This window comes from Bos javanicus, chromosome 26, assembly GCF_032452875.1.
Source record: "Bos javanicus breed banteng chromosome 26, ARS-OSU_banteng_1.0, whole genome shotgun sequence".
NCBI classification, from domain to species: domain Eukaryota; kingdom Metazoa; phylum Chordata; class Mammalia; order Artiodactyla; family Bovidae; genus Bos; species Bos javanicus.
Window position 1 is genome coordinate 10,314,116 of NC_083893.1, and position 22,886 is coordinate 10,337,001.

A 22,886-nucleotide genomic window follows, 5' to 3' on the forward strand; every position below is an offset into this window, starting at 1 on the left:
GGAAAGGCAAACAAAGGAATAAAAGTAGAAAAAAATAATAATAGGTTTAAAAAAATTAAAATTAAAAAAAGAGGAAAACTCCACAGAACTGCAAAAGCCCAATGTACAGGCAGAGGTTTATAACAGTAAAATATGAGACTGAGGAAAAAAAAAAACTCAAAAGTTTCATTAATTTCATAGTGCCAATAAAATTGATAATTACAACAGAGGGCAGGAGAAAAAGGGGGAAAAAAATCCAAAAGAATCTACAGAACAAGTCAAAACCCACGAATAGTAAATGTTTTCCTTGAATCACTGCTATCAGAGTCCTTTCCCTTGCTTGAGTCACAGTCCATCTCACCTCCCTAGGGTGCCCTCCAACACTGTGCTGATCTCTGACCTGCTGTGGGGCAGCTCTGATTCTAATCTGGTCCTACTCCTGTGTGTTCCTGCCTCCAATGTCCACAGTTATCAGAACTAGTGCGTTTCCTTTTGTGGGAGCTCTCAATGATCTTTTATATATTCCATAGACAGAGTCTACCTAGTTAATCATAAGGATTTGATCTGCAGCTTGTACAGCAGGTGGGAAGGTTTTGGGTCTTCTTCTTAGCCACATTGCCCTTGGGTTTCAACTGTGGTTTTATTTCCATCTCCACATGTGTGTCATCCACTGGGGTTTGCTCCTGAGGTTGCCCTGGAGCACTTGGGTTTGCCCCTGTGAAGGCCAAGTATGGAGGTGGTGCAGCTGCTGGTTTTCAGGGGTTATGGCAGCACCAGGTACTCAGTGGAGTTGGTGACTTGGGCAGGAAGAAATATGCTTCTTTAGAACGGTATGGCAACAAGTATTGGCCAGTATGCTCCAATATGTTTGCCTGGAGAACCCCCCTTCCTGACAGAGAAGCCTGGCAGGCCACAGTCCACAGGGTCGCAAAAAGTCCAGACACGACTGAAGCAACCCTGCACGCATAGATGCAAGATATTTTTTTTTGCCTGTGGCAGCTCTGCCCCAGTGAGGGTTGAGCGCAAAGGCGGTGGAGCTGCTTGGCTTCTGGGGACCCTGACGGCAGTGTGCAGGGACATAGACTGCCTCCGCTGCAGGAATTATGACTCTGTCAGAGTCTTCTTTTGAACCTCTTGTGGCTGGCAATCAGAAGACCTCTTTCACCAGTCTTTTTCCATAGCTCCTCACATTCAGGCACTTAGAGGGCTCCCTTGCCTGGAGTCCTTCTCTGCTGTTAGGTGCATCAGGCACATAGAGGGGCCCCCTGGCTGGGGTCTTACTCTGTAGGTCAGTGCATCAGGCATTTGATGGGCCAGCCTGTCTATTGTTCAGCTGCCATGCTGGCATGTGGGGAGAGACAGGTGTGAAGATGGCTCCACCCACTATGCGTGACTCAGCAAAATCACCTTGCTTCCATGGCTGCCCAGCTTTTCCTCCACAGGCATTTCCCACCACAATCTCCACCCTCACGTCCCCTTGATCCATCTCTTAACAGTCAACAGCAGCCCTCGCCCTGGGATTGTTCCATAATCCCTCAACTCCAGCTCCCAGCCGCTGTGCCTTCCAGGGGACCTGCAACCCTGTCCAGGGTATATATGGTTACAGCAAGGACTGTCTGCTTCTCATTCCATTTAGGCTGCCACAGATCAGCTGTTTCACTCTCAGACTTAAATGTTTCTCCTCTGACTCAGACAATTGCCCCAATGTGGGGATTGGACCCCTGCTTCAGTTCCCCCACCCACAAGGGGCAGGTCCAGTCCTGCTAACACTCCATTTCCCCCTCTAGTTCTTCATCCTATCTAGTTTTGCATGGTTCTATATATTCTTTTGGAGAAGGCAATGGCACCCCACTCCAGTACTCTTGCCTGGAAAATCCCATGGATGGAGGAGCCTGGTAGGTGGGGTCGCTAAGAGTCGGATACGACTGAGCGACTTCACTTTCACTTTTCACTTTCATGCATTGGAGAAGGAAATGGCAACCCACTCCAGTGTTCTTGCTTGGAGAATCCCAGGGACAGTGGAGCCTGATGGGCTGCCGTCTATGGGGTCGCACAGAGTCGGACACCACTGAAGTGACTTAGCAGCAGCATATCTTTTCTACTGGTCAAGTACTTCTGTCCACTCTCAGCTGGTGTTTTTCATCCACTTTAGACACAGAAGTATTGCATTCCTGATGTATCTGTGGAGAGAGATGTACTCCACATCCACCTACACCTCTGCCATATTGTTCTTGACTTTTTTTTTTTTTTTTGATGGGTTATGCTTTTTCTATTGCTCTACTAACATTTTGAAATTTTTTTGAATATTTTTGCAGGTATATTCATAAAGTCTATTAGCTATAATTCTCTTCTTGTAATCTATTTTTCTAATTTTGGTATCAAGGTAATACTTGACCTCATAAAATGAGTTGGATAGTAGTCCTTTTCCTACACTTTTGTGGATGATACTGTGTAAAATTAATATTCTATCTTTTAAAAATATTTGATCTATTTTACCAGTAAAGCCATCCGAGACGGAAAGTTTCTGCTGGGAGTACTTAGCTACAAGTTCAATATCTTCAATAGACATATGGCTATTCAACTTATTTATTTATGAATGGATGGTGGTTTAGTCACTAAGTCGTGTCTGACTCTTGTGACCCCCATGGACTGTAGCATGCCAGGCTCCTCTGTCCATGGGATTTCCCAGGTAAGCATGAATATACTGTGGTAATCTTTCCTCAGTGTGCCCATTTCATCTGAGTTTTTAAATTTATTGTCATAAGATTATACATAATATTTTCTTGCATGTGTGCTTGGTTGGTCAGTTGTCTTCAACTCTTTGTGACCTCATGGACTGTAGCCCACCATGCTCCTCTGTTCATAGAATTTTCCTGGCAAGAATACTTAGTCAGGTTGCCATTTCCTACTCCAGGACACCTTCCTGACCCAGGGATTGAGCCCATGTCCCCTGTGTCTCCCGCATTGACAGGCAGATTCTTTACCACTGAACCACCTGGGAAGCCTAATAATTTTTTCCTATTGTCCTTTTTCTCATTCTAGATATTGATAATATTTTCCATCTCTTTTTTTGTCCTAGAAAGTCTGCCTAGAGACTTACAAATATTATGAATCTTCTCAAAGAACTGCTTTTTAATTTTACTGATTTTTTTCTATATTTTTTAAGATAGCTCATGGATTTCCATTTGCTCTTTAGCATTTACTTTATTCTAACTTCAGATTTTGTAATTTCTTTTTTCCTGATTTCTTAGATTATCACTTTTTCATCTTTGTTTTATAATTTAAGCATTTATTGCCATATGATTCTGTCTAGGCACTGCCTTAGAGCTGTCAAATAAATTTGAATAGGTTATGATTTCATTTTCATTCAAGTTGAGCTACCTCAGTTTCTTTTTTGATATTTTATTTGATCTTTGCTGCTTGAAAGTGTGTTATATAGTTTCCAGTGATCTTTCTGGATATTTTCCAGGGATTTTTCTGTTGATTTAAAATCATTTCTAGCTTGTCCAGAGAACATGATCTGAATACCTTTAAATTCACTGAGACTTGTTTTAAAGTCCTGAATATGAATCCATCTTGGTAAATGTATCATATGCATTGAAAAGAATGTGCAGTGAATGTATATTCTGTTGCCATTGGGTACAGTTCAGTTCAGTTCAGTTGCTCAGTCATGTCCGACTCTTCGACCCCATGAATCGCAGCACGCCAGGCCTCCCTGTCCATCACCAACTCCCAGAGTTCACTCAGACTCATGTCCATTGAGTCAGTGATGCCATCCAGCCATCTCATCCTCTGTCGTCCCCTTCTCCTCCTGCCCCCAATCCCTCCCAGCATCAGAGTCTTTTCCAATGACTCAACTCTTCACATGAGGTGGCCAAAGTACTGGAGTTTCAGCTTTAGCATCATTCCTTCCAAAGAAATCCCAGGGCTGATCTCCTTCAGAATGGACTGCTTGGATCTCCTTGCAGTCCAAAGGGCTCTCAAGAGTCTTCTCCAACACCACAGTTCAAAAGCATCAATTCTTCGGCACTCAGCCTTCTTCACAGTCCAACTCTCACATCCATACATGACCACAGGAAAAACCATAGCCTTGACTAGACGGACCTTTGTTTGCAAAGTAATGTCTCTGCTTTTAAATATGCTATCTACGTTGGGTACAGTACCATTGGGTAGAGTGTTCTTTTAATTTCAGGTAAGTCATGTTGGTCAAAAGTATTGTCAAGATCTCTTTGTTCTTACTGACTTTGTATTTTTTCCTGTCAATTATTATGAAAATATTGAAACCTCCAACTGTAATGTATTTGCCCATTTCTCCTTTGAGCTCCATCAGTTTTTTGTTTCATTCATTTTGAAATTCTTCAAAGTATATAAACTTTTAAGGTTTTTTAATGTCCTCTAGATGAATTAATCCTGTTTCCATTAAATGATCCATATTATCTCTGCAGCAGCAGCAGTTTATTATTAATCATTATCATGGTATATATTTTTTCTACCGATTTTCTCTATTTGTCTTTATTTATAAAGAGTTGAATCTCTCCTTTCAATGCTATTTAACCATCCCTGTCTTTTAATCACAGTGTTTTAACCATTTAAATTTAGTAATATAATTGGGATGTTTATGTTTAAAACTGTTTGTTGTATTTGTCCAATATGTCCTTTGTTCTCTTTTTTTTCTGCCTTATTTTGGATTAATTGTGTATATTTTATTATTTTGTCTCCTTCATTGTCTTAGGTATATCATTTTATTTTGTTTTCTAGTGGTTGACTTAAGTTTTATAGTACTCTATACTTTTTAACTCATTATAGTCTATGTGTAAGTAATATTTACTACTTAACATGTAGTGTAATATCTTTAAAGCATTAAACTTTCATTCCCTCTCTCCCAGAATTTGTGCTGTTTTTGTCATAATTTTTATGTCAACATATATTCAGTTCAGTTCAGTTCAGTCACTCAGTCGTGTCTGATTCTTTGTGACCCCATGAATCGCAGCACGCCAGGCCTCCCTGTCCATCACCAACTCCGGGAGTTCACTCAGACTCACGTCCATCGAGTCAGTGATGCCATCCAGCCATCTCATCCTCTGTCATCCCCTGCTTCTCCTGCCCCCAATCCCTCCCAGCATCAGAGTCTTTTCCAGTGAGTCAACTCTTCACATGAGGTGGCCAAAGTACTGGAGTTTCAGCTTTAGCATCATTCCTTCCAAAGAAATCCCAGGGCTGATCTCCTTCAGAATGGACTGGTTGGATCTCCTTGCAGTCCAAGGGACTCTCAAGAGTCTTCTCCAACACCACAGTTCAAAAGCATCAATTCTTCGGTGCTCAGCTTTCTTCACAGTTCAACATGTGTTACCAATAGTAAAATATATTATTATTCTTTAGGAAGAAATTTATCTTCTAAATTAGTTCATCATTAAAAACAGACAAACCATCTTTTATATTTTCCTGTGTTTTCCTTGTGCTTTGCATTTCATTATGTAGATCCTGATGTATCACTTTTCTTGGCATTATAAAACTTTCTTTAATATTTTCTCATGTTGATAATAAATTATATCAGTTTTCTTATTTATGAATACTATTCATTTGGCCTTTGTTTCTGAAAAATGTTTTCACTGGGCATAGAATTCAAGGCTTATAGTGTTTAGTTATTCATTAGTACTTTAAAAATGTTGCTCCGTGTTTCTGACATGGCAGATATTTCCAGCAAGAGGCCTTTTATTGTTATAATTTTTGCTCTATATGTAATGATTTTTTTCTAGCCACTTTTAGATTTTTTTATCATTAGTTTTAAGCAGTTTTAAAATTTTATGACTTGATATACTTGTTCATAGTTCTTACATTTGGTATTCATTACACTTTTCAGATCTATGAGTATATACTGAGTTGGCCAAAAAGTTCGTTCCGGTTTTTCTGCAGTATCTTACATCTTTTTGGCAATTCAATACTTTGGGAAAATCAAACTTTAAAAACTTCAGCAATTATTTCTTCAAATATGTTTTCTCGGGGCACCTATGCAGCCTCTCCTTCAGGAGCTACAATTATACATATACTGGACTTTTAAATTTGTTCCATGCATCACTGATATGCAACAATGAGAGAAAGATATTGAAAGAAATGAAAGTGAAATGAATTTTCATTCCTTTTCAGTTTGGTTAATTTCCATTGTTTTGTCTTCAGGTAATCTTCTTTTACACTATTTCATTTTCTACTGATCCTACACAGTGTGTTTTATGTCTCAGACACTTTCGTTTTCATTTCCAAAAATTCTATATGGGTTTTCTGTCATCCATGTTAATACTTGGCATGCTCATTTTCTGTCTTAGACATTGTGTGTGAGTTAGTTGCTCAGTCGTGTTGGCTCTTTGCAACCCCATTGACTGTAGCCCATGGAATTCTCCAGGCAAGAATGCTGGAGTGGGTTGCCATTCCTTCCCCAGGGGATCTTCCCCATCCAGGGGGTGAAATTTGGGTTTCTGCATTGCCGGTAGATTGTTTACTGCTGAACTGCCAAAGAAGCCTCTAAGACATACAGAATGCAATCAAAATAACTTTTATCTATTAATTACATTATCTGTCTTTTGAGCCTTTTGTTGATTCATTAATCTCTCTATCAGCCCTCAGTTCAGTTCAATTCAGTTCAGTCGCTCAGTCGTGTCCGACTCTTTGCGACCCCATGAATCGCAGCATGCCAGGCCTCCCTGTCCATCACCAACTCCCAGAGTTCACTCAAACTCACGTCCATCGAGTCGGTGATGCCATCCAGCCATCTCATCCTCTGTCGTCCCCTTCTCCTCCTGCCCCCAATCCCTCCCAGCATCAGAGTCTTTTCCAATGAGTCAACTCTTCGCATGAGGTGGCCAAAGTACTGGAGTTTCAGCTTTAGCATAAGGCCTAATTCCTGGGTTTTGGTGTGACTGGAAATTGTTAACAGATTGTCAGCCTTTGTAACTGTTTTTGTTGTTGTTGTTGGATAGAATATTCTTGTATTTCTGGGAATAGTTTTGAACTTTTCTTGTGAGATACAGTTAGCTTATTTGGAAATATTTTGATCATTTGAGGCTTGCTTTTTTGCTTCATTAGTAGAAACCAGAACCCTTTTAGTGTCAGTCTAATTTTTTTCTTCCTAATAATCAATTATTTTCTGATTACTCCAATCCTGGTTAATCATGAAGCTTTCAAATGCATTTGGTGGAGACAGATACTATTTAAGGCCTTCTGCTCTAAGGATTGTTATCTTGAATGCTTTCAAATGGCTTAATCCAAGGCTTTGAGTCAGTTTCCTCACATATATTTGTGTGTGTGCTAAGTTGCTTCAGTCATGTCTGACTCTGTGCAACCTTATGGGCTGGTTATAACCTGCAGGGCTCCTCTGTCCATGGGATTATCCAGGCAAGAATACTGGAGTGGGTTGCCATTTCCTCCTTCAGGGGATCTTCCCGACCCAGGAATCAAACCAGTGTCTCTTACATCTCCTGCATTGGCAGGCAGGTTCTTTACCATAGTGCCACCTGGGAAGCCCAATCCATGCAGTTTTGTAGTTAGCTGAGGAATCCATATGGGACCTGTATAGATCTCTGAATTTCTCTGGATGTGTCCGTCTTTCAGTGTCTCTCAATTTCTCATTCTCTCTTTTCCCCATAGTGACTCTAGCTACGTTGGCAGACTCCAAAATCTCAACCCTGTCTCATTAATTTACATGGTTTTCCTGGTTTGCTTGAGTTTCTATACTGCAGCCAACCTGGGATCATTAGATAATAGCTGAGCATTTGTGGGGTTCAATTTATTTGTTTCACCTTTTACTTTTTTTCAGAAATCACTGTCTTGTGCTGCCTAATAGCTAATTTTTGAAAACTCTTGTTTCATAGATTTTTATGTTTTAACTATGACTGCTATCTAGTTCCATTTGTAATCTCAAAAAGAAAAACCCAGTTGTCCCTTTCCCTTAGAATCTGGGCAACCAGTAATCTTTTAATACTTTTTGCCTGTATGGATTTGTCTATTTTAGACATTTAATATGAATGGAATCATATAATCATGTGCTATTTTGTGTGTTTGACTTCTATTACTTAGCATAAAATTCTCAAGATTCACCCATGCTGTAGCATATTAATATATTTATTTGTACTTACTTCATTTCTTATGACAGAATAACCTTCCATTGTATATATATGCCACATTTTGTTTATTCATCCACTGGTGGTCATTGGCATTGTTTCCAGTTATTTGCTAATATAAGTAGTATTTATATGTACATTCCTTTAAAGTTTTAGTGTGGATATATGTTTTTATTCCTATTGGGTATATACCTGAAAATGGAATGCTGGGTCATGTGATAACTATGTTTAATATTTTTAAGAAATTTATTTTTTTCCAATTTTCCAATTTATGTTTTCCAATTTGCTGACAAATAATCTCAGATACTCAGATGACACCACCCTTATGGCAGAAAGTGAAGAAGAACTAAAGAGCATTTTGATGAAAGTGAAAAAGGAAAGTAAAAAAGTAGGCTTAAAACACAACATTCAGAAAACTAACATCGTGGCATCCAGTCCCATCACTTCATGGCAAATAGATGGGGAAACAATGGAAACAGTGACAGACTTTATATTTTGGGACTCCAAAATCACTCCAGATGGTGACTGCAGCCATGAAATTAAAAGACACTTGCTCCTTGGAAGAAAAACTATGACCAACCTAGACAGCATATTGAAAAGCAGAGACTTTACTTTGCCAACAAAGGTGTGTCTAGTCAAAGCTATGGTTTTTCCAGTAGTCATGTATGAATGTGAGAGTTGGACTATAAAGAAAGCTGAGTGCCGAAGAATTGATGCTTTTGAACTGTGGTGTTGGAAAAGACTCTTGAGAGTCCCTTGGACTGCAAGGAGATCCAACCAGTCCATCCTAAAGGAGATCAGTCCTGGGTGTTCATTGGAAGGACTGATGTTGAAGCTGAAACTCCAATACTTTGGCCACTTGATGCGAAGAGCTGACTCATTGGAAAAGGCCCTGATGCTGGGAAAGATTGAGGGCAGGAGGAGAAGGGGATGACGGAGGATATCATTGGATCTCATCACCAACTCGATGGACATGAGTTTGAACAAGCTCTGGGAGTTGGTGATGGACAGGGAAGCCTGGCATGCTGCAGTCCATAGGGCCGCAAAGAGTTGGATACAACTGAGCAACTAAACTGAACTGATGTTTTCCAATGTAGCTATACCATTTGTTATTCTCACCGACAGTGTATGACCATTCCACATCTTGGCACTTATTATTTATCTTTTGATCATAGCCTTGAAAGTGGTTATCAAATATTATATTACTGCAGTTTTCTTTTATTTTGCATTTATTTAATGACTAATGATGTCTTGTGCTTCCCTGATGGCTCAGACAGTAAAAAATCTGCCTGCAATGCAGGATACCCAGATTTGATCCCTGGATCAAGAAGATCACCTGTAGAAGGGAATGACAACACACTCCAGTTTTCTTGATTGGAGAATCTCATGGACAGAGGAGCTTGGAGGGCTACAGTCAATGGGGTTGCAAAGAGTTGCTCATGATTGAGCAACTAAACACACAAGGATGTCTTAAATTGTGTCATATGTTTATTGGCCATTTGCTTCTTTAAATGTCAGTTTAAATCCTTTGCTCATTTGTTAATTATTTGTCTATTTATTGTTGAATTGTAAGACTTCTTTATACATTCTGAATATGAATACATTATTAAATATATGATTTGCAAATATTTACTCCCAGTTTATGTGCTGTCTTTTTACTGTTGTAATGGTGTTCTTTGAAGCATAAAACCTTGAATTTTGATGAAGTCTAATTTATCATTTTTCATTTGTCTCTTATGGTTTTGGGGTCTTATCTAGGAAATCATTACCCAATTTAAGATCGAGAGACCCTTGGTGGCTCCGTGGTAAAGAATCCACCTACCAATGCAGGAGACATGGATTCAGTCCCTAGTTCAGGAAGACACTCTGGAGAAAGAACTAATAAACCCACTCTAGGTTCTTGCCTGGAAAATTCCATGGACAGTGGAGCCTGGTGGGCTAGAGTCCATTGGGTTGCAAAAGAGTTGGATATGACTTAGTGACTAAACAACAAACAAAACAACCCAAGATCAGAAACATTTCCTATTTTCCTTCTAAAAGTTTTATAGTTTTACTTCTTTTGTTTAAAGCTATGATCCATTTTAAGTTAATTTTTGTATATGGAATGAGGAAAGAGATTAATTTTATTTTTGATGTAAACATCCAATTGTTACACTCCATTGGTTTTTGTAAAGAATATTCTTTGCTTATTTAATTGTCTTGCACCTTTGTTGATAATCAATTGGCCATAGATATATGAGTTTACTTTTTGACTCTTATTTCTGTTCCATTAATCTGTATGCCTATCCTTAATATCACATAATCTTGATTATTTTATCTTTGTAGTAAGTTTTGAAATCAGGAACAGTGGATCCTCCAGATTTTTTCTTCTTTATCAAAATTGTTTTGACTGCTTTTGTTTGTTTACTCACTAAGTCATGTCTGACTCTTTTGCAACCCCAAGGACTGTAGCCCACCAGTCTCTATTGTCCATGGGATTTTCCAAGCAAAACTACTGGAATGGGTTGCCATTTCCTTCTCCAGGGGATCTTCTTGACCCAGGGGCAAACCCACATCTCCTGCATGGGCAGGAGGATTCTTTACAATTTCTCTTGTATTTCCACATGAATTTTAGGAACAGTGTACCAATTTATGCAAATAAGACAAATGGGATTTCTATGGGGATTGAACTGAATCTGTAATTGGATTATGTTTCCTACTTAAATCTATTCTGCTGACTTCTTCCTTTTGATTGGAGTATTTAATCCATTTACTGCTAATGTAGTTTCTGAGAGAGCAATATTTATTTCCCCCATTTTATTATTGAGTTTCTAAATGTCTCATGCCTTTTTGTTCCTTTATTCATTCCTTACTGACATCTTTGGTGCTATGTAGACTTTTTAACGTACCATTTAATTCTGTTGTTGTTTCTTTTCTTTCTTTTTTAAACAATGACTTTGCTGCTTCAGTACATAGACAAATTTATTAGAACTAAGGCAAAAGCTGTAGATGACTCCTATTTTCAGTTGAAGGGGAAGACTCATTTGGTCTTATGATATCAAGCCAGTCAATGATTATGGTTCTCAATCAGAATAAGAAGCAATTTAGCATTCTTATCCTTTCTATTCCACTTAAGATGCTTTAAAAGAACAGCAACTTCTGTCAAATATGGATACCCTCAGGAAGATCAGGAGCAAATTTTTTGACTTAAGAATTCAGTATTTAATTGAGTGTCACGAAACAAACTTGTGGAGCACCGTATGAGTCTCTCTCAGAATCCTGCTGATTTTTCAGGAAATCAGGAACCTCTTGGCCATTTTGTAGCTCTGCTGTTTCGTGTCATCAGATGTCAGCTTCAGCCAGGTGGCGAAAGTGCAGTTGTAAGGCAGAGCTGAATTGGATGGGCGTTTCCCAAGAGCGTGCATGTGACCCATGATAGCAGTAGTTAGGCAGAGAAAAAGAGCCCATTGTTTCTTATATGCTCTTTTTTGGTAATTTTTTTGATTGACTTGGAGGTTTACAAATGACACCTTAAAGCAATCAAGTTTAAATTAATACCAACTAAACCCCAGTAGTATATAAACACTTGGAACTAATGTAGCTCAATCTCTGTGTTTTCTGTTTAGTCTTGTCATATAAATTACATGTTGATATATTATAAGTCTATCAGTATGTTATTATAATGATTGTCTTTTAAATCATAAAGGGGGGAAAAGAATTACAAATAAAAGTATGTTTGAAAAAATACATTCTATATAAAGGAGGCAAAAATATACAATGGAAAAAAGATAGTCTCTTCAATAGGTGATGCTGAGAAAACTGGACAACCATATGAAAAATAAGAAATTAGAACATTATCTCACACCGTATACAAAAATAAATTTAAAATAGATTGAAGACCTAAATATAAGACCTGAAAAAATAAAACTCCTAGAAGAGAACAGAACAGTATTTGACATAAATCAGAGCAGTATTGTTCTGGATCTGTCTCCTAAGGCAAAACTCCAAGGCTTTCCCGATGGCTCAGTGGTAAAGAATCCACCTGCAGTGCCAGAGACCAATCCCTGAGTTGGGAAGATCCCTGGAGGAGAAAATGACAACCCACTCCAGTATTCCTGCCTGAAAAGTCCCAGGGACAGAGGAGCCTGGTGGGCTACAGTCCAAAATGTTCTAGAGTCAGATATGACTGAGCACACAAGCAGCTAAGACAAAAGAAAGGAAAACAAAAATAAGCAAATGGGACACAATTAAGCTTAAAAGCTTTTGCACAGTAAAGGAAACCATTGAAAAAAAAAAAAAACCTACTGAATGGGAGAAAATATTTGCAAATTAGTTGACCTTTAGGGAGTTAATACCCAGAATATATGAACAATTCATACAACTATATATATATATATATATCTATACACATATATATATATATGTATATATATATATGAAAGTATTAGTCACTCAATCATGTCTGACTCTTTGCAACCCTGTGAACTGTACCCTGCCAGGTTCCACTGTCTATGGAATTCTCCAGGGAAGAATACTGGAGTAGGTAGCCACTCCCTTCTCCAGGGATATTCTTGGCCCAGGGATCGAACCTGGGTCTCTTGCACTGCAGATGGATTCTTTATCATCTGAGCCATCGGGGAAGCCATATATATATATCAGATCAGATCAGTCACTCAGTCGTGTCCGACTCTTTGCGACCCCATGAATCACAGCACACCAGGCCTCCCTGTCCATCACCAACTCTCGGAGTTCACTCAGACTCATGTCCATCGAGTCAGTGATGCCATCCAGCCATCTCATCCTCTGGCGTCCCCTTCTCCTCCTGCCTCCAATCCCTCCCAGCATCAGAGTCTTTTCCAATGAGTCAACTCTTCGCATGAGGTGGCCAAAGTACTGGAGTTTCAGCTTGAGCATCATTCCTTCCAAAGAAATCCCAGGGCTGATCTCCTTCAGAATGGACTGGTTGGATCTCCTTGCAGTCCAAGGGACTCTCAAGAGTCTTCTCCAACACCACAGTTCAAAAGCATCCATTCTTCAGCGCTCAGCCTTCTTCACAGTCCAACTCTCACATCCATACATGACCACAGGAAAAACCATAGCCTTGACTAGCTGGACCTTTGTTGGCAAAGTAATGTCTCTGCTTTTGAATATGCTATCTAGGTTGGTCATAACTTTCCTTCCAAGAAGTAAACCTCTTAATTTCATGGCTGCAGTCACCATCTGTAGTGATTTTGGAGCCCAGAAAAATAAAGTCTGACACTGTTTCCCCATCTATTTCCCATGAAGTGGTAGGACAGGATGCCATGATCTTCATTTTCTGAATGTTGAGCTTTAAGCCAACTTTTTCACTCTCTTCTTTCACTTTCATCAAGAGGCTTTTGAGTTCCTCTTCACTTTCTGCCATAAGGGTGGTATCATCTGCATATCTGAGGTTATTGATATTTCTCCCGGCAATCTTGATTCCAGCTTGTGTTTCTTCCAGTCCAGCGTTTCTCATGATGTACTCTGCATATAAGTTAAATAAACAGGATGACAATATACAGCCTTGACGAACTCCTTTTCCTATTTGGAACCAGTCTGTTGTTCCATGTCCAATTCTAACTGTTGCTTCCTGACCTGCATACAAATTTCTCAAGAGGCAGATTAGGTGGTCTGGTATTCCCATCTCTTTCAGAATTTTCCACAGTTTATTGTGATCCACACAGTCGAAGGCTTTGGCATACTCAATAAAGCAGAAATAGATGTTTTTCTGAAACTCTCTTGCTTTTTTGATGATCCAGCAGATGTTGGCAATTTGATCTCTGGTTCCTCTGCCTTTTCTAAAACCATCTTGAACATCAGGAAGTTCACAGTTCACATATTGCTGAAGCCTAGCTTGGAGAATTTTGAGCATTACTTTACTAGCGAGTGAGATGAGTGCAATTGTGTGGTAGTTTGAGCATTCTTTGGCATTGCCTTTCTTTGGGACTGGAATGAAAACTGCCCTTTTTCAGTCCTGTGGCCACTGCTGAGTTTTCCAAACTTGCTGGCATATTGAGTGCAGCACTTTCACAGCATCATCTTTCAGGATTTGGAACAGCTCATAAAACAACCTTGTTAAAAATGGGCACCCTCAAAGTTACTGACAGAATTATTTACAATAACCAAGATAGGGAAGTACCCTAAGTTTCCATCAACAGATGAATGGATGAGGTTCTGGTAGACACATACAATGGAGAGTTACTGAACCATAAGTAAAAAAATGAAGTCCTGCCATTTGCAACAATGTGGATGGGCCTACATTATGCTTAGTGACATAAGTTAGAAAGAGAAAAACAAATAGTTTATGCTATCACTTGTATGCAATATAATTTAATATAAGTGGAATCTAAAAAACAAATGAATGTATATACTATAAAAAAGAAACAAATCCACAGATTTAGAGAACTAGTGATTACCAGTGAGGAGAGAGAAGAAGGGAGGAGCAAATTAGGGGTAGGGGATTAAGTGATATAGATTATTATGTATAAAAGAAGTAAGCTACAAAGATATACTGTACAGCACAGGGAAATACAACCATTATTTTGTAGTAACTTTAAATGGAGTATAATCTAAAATATTGAATCACTATGTTGTACAACTGAAACTAACATAATATTATAAAATATGTAAATGAACTTAAATTTAAAATAACATAAATGAGTACTAAAGGATGTAGTGTACAGCATGATAAATATAATTAACCTTGCTGTATATGGTGGGCTGCTGTCTGTGGGGTCGCACAGGGTCGGACACGACTGAAGCAACTTAGCAGCAGCAGCAGCATATCATACATGAACATTGCAAAGGATGTAAATCCTGATCACAAGGACAGTTTTTCTATTTTATTAATTTTCTATCTATAAGAGATGATGTTTACTAAACTTATTGTGTTAATCGTTTTATGATATATGTAAGTTGAATCATTATGCTGTAACCTTAAACTTGCACAGTTTTGTATGTCAACTATATCTCAAGAAAACTGAAAAGAAAAATGCAAAATATATTTTTACTGCCTTTTATGAATACTTATATATTTCTTTTCACTGTTCCTCTTTATTTGGTATTGTGAATTCAAGTTACTGTTTAGTGTCTTTTTATTCAGCCTGAAGCCTCTCTTTAGTATTTCTTATAGGTCAGTTCTGTTATTGGCCAATTCTCTACTTTTTTGTGAGTTTTGGATGTCATTATTTCTCCTTTGTTTCTAAAATATAGTTTTGCTGATTATAGACTTCTTAGTTGATTGTTTTTTCTTTTAAAATTGAATAATGTCATTTCACTGTCTTCTAATCTCTGTTGTTACTGATCAGAGGTTACTTGTTAATTGTGTTAAGAATCCCTTTCATGTGATGAACTGCTTTTCCCTGGCTGCTTTCAGAATTCTTTGTTTTGACAGTTTGACTATGTTTCTTGGTCTGGATCTTTTTGAGTTCATCCTACTTAGAGTTCATTTAGCTTCTTATATGAAGATATATTTGGAAAATTTTCCACTCTTTTTACAAATATTTTTCTTAACTCTCCTCAATTCCCAAACTCCAACTATGCATGCATTAACATGTTTAATGGTGTCTCATAGATCTCTAAGGATGAATTAGGTATTCACACTTGGTTAACTTTGAGTTAGGGCAAATAAAAGCAAATTCTACGAAAAAGGCTTTTCCAAAATCTGTCAGGCTAATCGAATTATAATAGTTCTCTGGAAATTGGGCATTTGAGAAGCTTCAATCCTATTCACTTTTTTTCAGTGTCTGCTAAGCTGCTGATTTACAAAGCTACATTGGTTGCAAGGCTCCTGTTTTTCAAAGCTACTACAAATTTGGAAAAAAAAAACATAGGCATATCATAAGCTAAACACCTCATAATGTATTATTCTTACCAAGATTCAGGAGTTTTCTTAAAAATATATTCTATGGATTTTTGCAAGTTTTTGGTTAATTTTCATAATCATCAAAAAGTTTATTTTAGAAGTTTTCATTGCCATTACTGAGGAGTGAGTCTTTTGTAGGTTTTTATACCACCAACTTGGAAGTCACGCCCTTGGTCAAATTTTGTAAATTTTTCTTGTACACTTGCTAAGAATGTGGCTTTTCTCGTGTTCCCAGGCCATGTTACAAATATTTTAAATACATTATGTGGTTAAACTGCTTAAATTTGTAGTCATTTTTGGTTTGCATTGTTTACTACCCAGGTAAACTGGAGATGGAGCCCCTTACCATGGAATTAATTTCACTCATGATTTAGCTTTACTCCTTTCACAGGACATACATACAGATTATCTTCTCTCAACATCCAAAAGTTGTGTCTTTGTGCTGTAGGTTTTTCTTTCTACTATCTATCTTGTATAATGTTCCTTTAAAGGTTATGGTTGCCATATTTATAATTTTATGATGCTATTTTTAAATTAATTTAATGTAGGTAAGATTTATTTATAACAAACTGCACTGATTTAAAATGTATTATCCAGTAAGTTTTGGCTAATGTGTAAACCTATGTAATTACCACCAAAATAAAGCTATAGAATATCTCCATCATCCTAGAAAGTTTCCATTTGTCCTTCAGATCAGATCAGATCAGATCAGTCGCTCAGTTGTGTCCAACTCTTTGTGACCCCATGAATCGCAGCACGCCAGGCCTCCCTGTCCATCACCAACTCCCTGAGTTCACTCAGACTCACGTCCATCGAGTCAGTGATACCATCCAGCCATCTCATCTTCTGTCGTCCCCTTCTCCTCCTGCCCCCAATCCCTCCCAGCATCAGAGTCTTTTCCAATAAGTCAACTCTTCGCATGAGGTAGCCAAAGTACTGGAGTTTCAGCTTCAGCATCATTCCTTCCAAAGAAATCCCAGGGCTGATCTCCTTCAGAATGGACTGGTTGGATCTCCTTGCAGTCCAAGGGACTCTCAAGAGTCTTCTCCAACACCACAGTTCAAAAGCATCAATTCTTCGGCACTCAGCCTTCTTCACAGTCCAACTCTCACATCCATACATGACCACAGGAAAAACCATAGCCTTGACCAGACGGACCTTTGTTGGCAAAGTAATGTCTCTGCTTTTGAATATGCTATCTAGGTTGGTCATAACTTTCCATCCAAGGAGTAAGCATCTTTTAATTTCATGGCTGCAGTCACCATCTGCAGTGATTTTGGAGCCCAGAAAAATAAAGTCTGACACTGTTTCAACTGTTTCCCCATCTATTTCCCATGAAGTGATGGGACCAGATGCCATGATCTTCATTTTCTGAATGTTGAGCTTTAAGCCAACTTTTTCACTCTCTTCTTTCACTTTCATCAAGAGGCTTTTTAGTTCCTCTTCACTTTCTGCCATCCTTAGAGCTCAGGTATTCTCCCACTCCCAGCCTGTAGTCACTTTAACTATCGATTATGCTTTTTGTTGCTAACAATTAGTTTTTAAATTTCTAGAAATGCAAGTAAGTGGAGTCATATATCATGTATAAATCTGTGCTTTACTTTTTGATTTACATTTATTCTTTGACTTTTATCTGTATATTTTCTATTTTCCTTTTTTCCATCTCTGAGATAGAATTCAATTATTTATCTAAAGATAAAATTTTATGTAATTTATTTTGTTTTTAACTCATAAATTTCTCTAAATATACTTCTTCCACTGTCCTCTCCTTGAAGGATTTCAGAGAAAACATATTTTCCTATAATGCATTCCATAATTTACTCTTTGGTATTGTTTCTTGCTATTTTTATTACATCGCTTAATCTGGCTTAGTTTTTTTTTTTTTTTTTTGACTCTCATGCACTATCTCTGGAGATTTATTTCTCTCTTTTAAAAAATTCACTTTATAAATCTCATTCTATTACCTTTTCTTACAAAGGACATATATTAAGATGAGCAGGTTTATTTGCTTAACTGTGAATGTTTAAGTGTGGAGAAGGCAATGGCACCCCACTCCAGAACTCTTGCCTGGAAAATCCCATGGACAGAGGAGCCTGGTAGGCTGCAGTCCATGGGGTTGCTAAGATTCAGAGACGACTGAGCGACTTCACTTTCACTTTTCATTTTCATGCATTGGAGAAGGAAATGGCAACCCACTCCAGTGTTCTTGCCTGGAGAATCCCAGGGACGGGGGAGCCTGGCGGGCTGCTGTCTATGGGGTCGCACAGGGTCGGACACGACTGAAGCGACTTAGCAGCAGCAGCAGCAGCAGAATGTTTAAGTGTGGGTGTGTTTTCTTTCCATTTTTATGTATGTAGCACAGCATCAAAAAATATGTTTTGTACTCATTAGCTTTATTGTATTCTACTTGCTCTACTTGAGGTGAGATTAAGTTCATTACTCTCAAAGGTGCTTGTTTGGTTGAATTTTTTTTTTAAATGTCTAACATATTCTTTTTACTAGACAATTTTTTTCATACTGCTGGTACAGTAGCACAGTGAACTGACTCTACTACTGAGTAACACACTGCAAATTTTGTATGTTTCATTAATTCTACCATTCTTGATTTCTACTGCATGAAATACATTTTTCCATCAAAAGTTATCTTTCAAATATATCATTTTCAGATCCTGTTTGGTGAAAAAGAATTTTTACCCAGCACATACATTAGCAAGTTCATTGGTCAGAATGTGTGCAACCATGTGGTAACTGATGTGTGTAGCAAATAAACTATATTGTTCTTTGGAAATGATCCCCCAAATTTAAAAAAGGTAGGTGTCACTTAATGATTTAAAGTAAAATTTTTTGATGATGTGTTAATGATGTTGTATAGACCCAGGGACAACTTATCCAATATATGTATATCTTAAAATGTTTGATATATTATATATATATATGATATAATATATCATATATATATATATAAAATAAGGTAAACTATATTATAATCCAAGATGTATTTTGCACATAAATTTAAAGTCAAAATTTCTGGGATGAAGTAATTCAATATGACTATGTAGATAATTCAAATTATGTTTTTATGTCTTATATGAAAGTATGTTTGAATATTGTATTTAAAAGAATTTTAATCTTTTTTCCTCTGTTTGCCTCCTAATAAATCTAGTATCATTATCTAGGCACTGATTCAATTTAAGACCTTTATCTCAGAAAAATTTTTTGATCAAACATTACCATATTAAAAAAAGTGACTTAGATTTCTCCGGCAATGGACAGTGTTTCATTCTAAACTGATTGAGGCGACACAGTTTTACTGTTATGAAAAATTCTAATTCTTGAAAAGGAACTAATGACTGACAAATGTATATGTTGTTTTTCTTTCTTCTAGAGTCATACTGACGTATACTTATCACAGAATCCAACAGGAACGGCAGTTCAAAATGTGCTAGACTATCGTCAAGAATGACTTTTACCACTCAGTATTTATGGGACTTCCAGTTCAGTTCAGTTCAGTCGCTCAGTCGCGTCCGACTCTTTGCGACCCCATGAATCGCAGTACGCCAGGCCTCCCTGTCCATCACCAACTCCCGGAGTTCACTCAGACTCACGTCCATCGAGTCAGTGATGCCACCCAGCCATCTCATCTTCTGTTGTCCCCTTCTCCTCCTGCCCCCAATCCCTCCCAGCATCAGAGTCTTTTCCAATAAGTCAACTCTTCGCATGAGGTAGCCAAAGTACTGGAGTTTCAGCTTCAGCATCATTCCTTCCAAAGAAATCCCAGGGCTGATCTCCTTCAGAATGGACTGGTTGGATCTCCTTGCAGTCCAAGGGACTCTCAAGAGTCTTCTCCAACACCACAGTTCAAAAGCATCAATTCTTCGGCACTCAGCTTTCTTCACAGTCCAACTCTCACATCCATACATGACCACAGAAAAAACCATAGCCTTGACTAGACGGACCTTTATTGGCAAAGTAATGTCTCTGCTTTTGAATATGCTATCTAAGTTGGACATGGAACTTCCAATACTTATTTAAAAAGCATGGGGAAAAAAAAGCACTGCTGTGTGATGTGTTATATTTTTAAAGTTGATTTTGGAGACTATAGTAAGATAAGTTATTTCAGAGCTTAAATTTCAATCAGATAACTTTTGTTTACGGTTGTCAGATTTAAAAAATATACAGGACACTCAGTTACATTTTATTTTCAGGTAAACAAATTAATTTTTAGTATATCTACGATAGCATTCCAAATTTAGCTTAATTTAGAATCCTGTATTTTATCTGGCAACCCAAAATTTATCCCATAATAAAGGAACTGTTTGAGTTTTTAGTAGAAAAGGGAAATGTTTCATAAACGTATCAGTAACATTTCTGTCATTTCTTTTCATAGTCTCATTAAAATAATACCAATTTATATGTCATCTCCAACCAGGTGACAAGTGGCAAATTTCTTAAACATTTCCCTCTTCTTTCCATTCAACCCTTCTTTCTTTTCCCTCTCTCCTTGTCTCCCTTTCTTCTCTATCTCTCTCTTTTTTGTTTGAAAGCTCTCCTCCTTTATAAGTCTTAGTGATTCTCTGTTTGTTATTGTAGCCAGTATATTGTATCTTTTTTGAGGAGATAAAAGGGATCTCCTTTGATATTAAAAACATAATCGCCAGGGACTGGAGATTAGGGGGATGTGATAAAGACAGAATTGTTACTTTTATGTTCAAAGGTGATAGCTTTCTATTCATTTCAAATTGAAAAACTGGTACAAATGTATTTTATGTCAACTTACCATCAGTTTTCCCTGGTGGCTCAATTGTAAAGAATCTGCCTACAGTGCAAGAGACATAAGAGATGTGGGTTTTATTCCCAGGTCAGGAAGATCCTCTGGAGGAGGGCATGACAACCCGTTCCAGTATTCTTACTCTTTCAGAAGAATTTCCCATGTGATAGCCAAAATACTAGGGCCAAAGTGACCTCACATTACTAAAATCATTTGCTAAGCTATAAGCTGATATCTACATACAGGATGTGAGTGCATATTATTCCAAGGTACATACCCTTGAAATCTGTAGATGAATGATACTCTTGGATGTCATGTGTCTTCTTTGCCCTGAAAGTTTTTACTCCACTTACCTACAGTCAACAAATCAACATTTGTCCTTAGAAGAGATGTCTCACCTCATAATCTTGTTTGCAGGCATCTGCTTAGGACTTTTCCACTGCCTAGCATCTCCACTTTGTAGAAAAGATAGTTCCTGAATACTCTTGTCTCACAATTATGATAGAATGCTACTAAAGCCCCATTTTTATGCCTTCCAATTCTGAGGCAATTCTTTTGTACCAGAAATCTTTGTCTTACTGTATTTGAAAAATTAACTTTTCTTGGAGTATCATGAGGAAATTTTTACTAAACAAAATTTATATAAAGGATAAAAACTTTTTCTGAATATAAATTCTGAATGCAAATATTAACTGAATTATTCTGTTTGAAAATGTATTTGATAATTGAATTGTAAAGTAACAAAGCAGATTTTATACTTGTAGTAAAATTAGTATTCCATATTTTATGTGCTATAAGAATTAATTTGGATATTAGTGACTTGAAGTAGTTGGATCTTAAGCAATATTTATAGACTGAAATTTAATTTATACCACCAAAATAAAATATAATACAAAACTTAATGTTATAGTAAGTTTATATTTTAAAATAATTGGACAAGCATTCGTCTGTGTGAAATCATAATTATAGTTTTCCATCTGTTTATTAGGTCCTTCCTTAATAGATAGTATAACTTACTATGTTCAAACATTGTCAAAATGTGTGTTTAATGTCCTTATTGCTTTTCTTGAAAGTATGGTATTTTTGCCAAATTATCTGCTTCTAGTTCTCTGGGAATATATTTTAGCAGTCATTCATCCAGGAGCACACAGTACTGTGACAGAAAGACTGGACTTATATATGAGAGACATTAAATCTGAGTCAATACATCATATTGTAAAATGAAGCAATTAAACCTAGTAGTCTCCAGCTCTACTTATTTTGTAAGATTTTATAAGTAATAGTTTATTTTGTCTCTATTTAAGGCTGTTATTAAAGGTACATTTCAAGCCTATAACTGGGGAAATGCAATTCTAAATATTCTACATTATAATCAGGCAAGGTCATGTTTTCAAAATTTGATTATTTGGTTCTTAAAGGACAAAAATGAAGACATATTAAAGATCTAACAAACCCCTTGTTTTTAAAAGAAAATGCAATGTTTTATGATTCCTAGAAAGAGGATGTAGATAGACCTAAGGATGGGTTCAAAATAATAAAGCATAATTGTTTTAAAACAGTATCACACATGGTAAAATTCAATGTATTATGCCATTTGAACCTCATGGAAACTTTGTGATATTCAGCAGATGTTTATTATTATTACCATTTCACACATGAAGAACCCAGGTACACAGAACTTCTAATTTGTGAAAATCATTTTACTATGATGTAAGGCTTACAATAGTCCATTTCTGTCTGACAATGCTTGAGATTCCACTGATAATTTCTGTGGACCAAATAAACAGGTAATTACTATTATAGTTTCAAGGAGAAAGAAAATAATCAAGTTACAATTCCTCGTGTGATATGTTATTAACATACACATTACTATTTCTCATTTCCCTTTACCCCACTCCTCCATTATACCATGTGGAAGATATGAAGGTTCCAACTGCAATGTGGAGTGGTGGACAGGACATTTAGGAAGTTCCAGGAGATGTTAATGTTCCAGAGTTCCAAAGAATAGCAAGGACAGATAAGAAAGCTTTCCTCAGTGATCAGTACAAAGACATAGAGGAAAACAATAGAATGGGGAAGACTAGAGATTGCTTCAAGAAAATTAGAGATACCAAGGGAATATTTCATGCAAAGATGGACAAATAAAAGACAGAAATGGTATGGA

The 22,886-nt window shown here is 37.3% G+C and overlaps 1 long non-coding RNA gene across 1 annotated transcript in view; it reads left to right on the top strand.

The window, feature by feature from the left end:
- LOC133239131 (uncharacterized) overlaps nt 1-21,477 on the top strand; it is a 44,017-nt gene extending 22,540 nt beyond the window's left edge. Inside the window, exons 4-5 of the long non-coding RNA XR_009733732.1 lie at nt 18,621-18,764; nt 19,340-21,477. This is a non-coding gene — a long non-coding RNA (uncharacterized LOC133239131). The remainder of the gene's footprint in view (nt 1-18,620; nt 18,765-19,339) is intronic.
- Nucleotides 21,478-22,886: the final 1,409 nt, after the last annotated feature.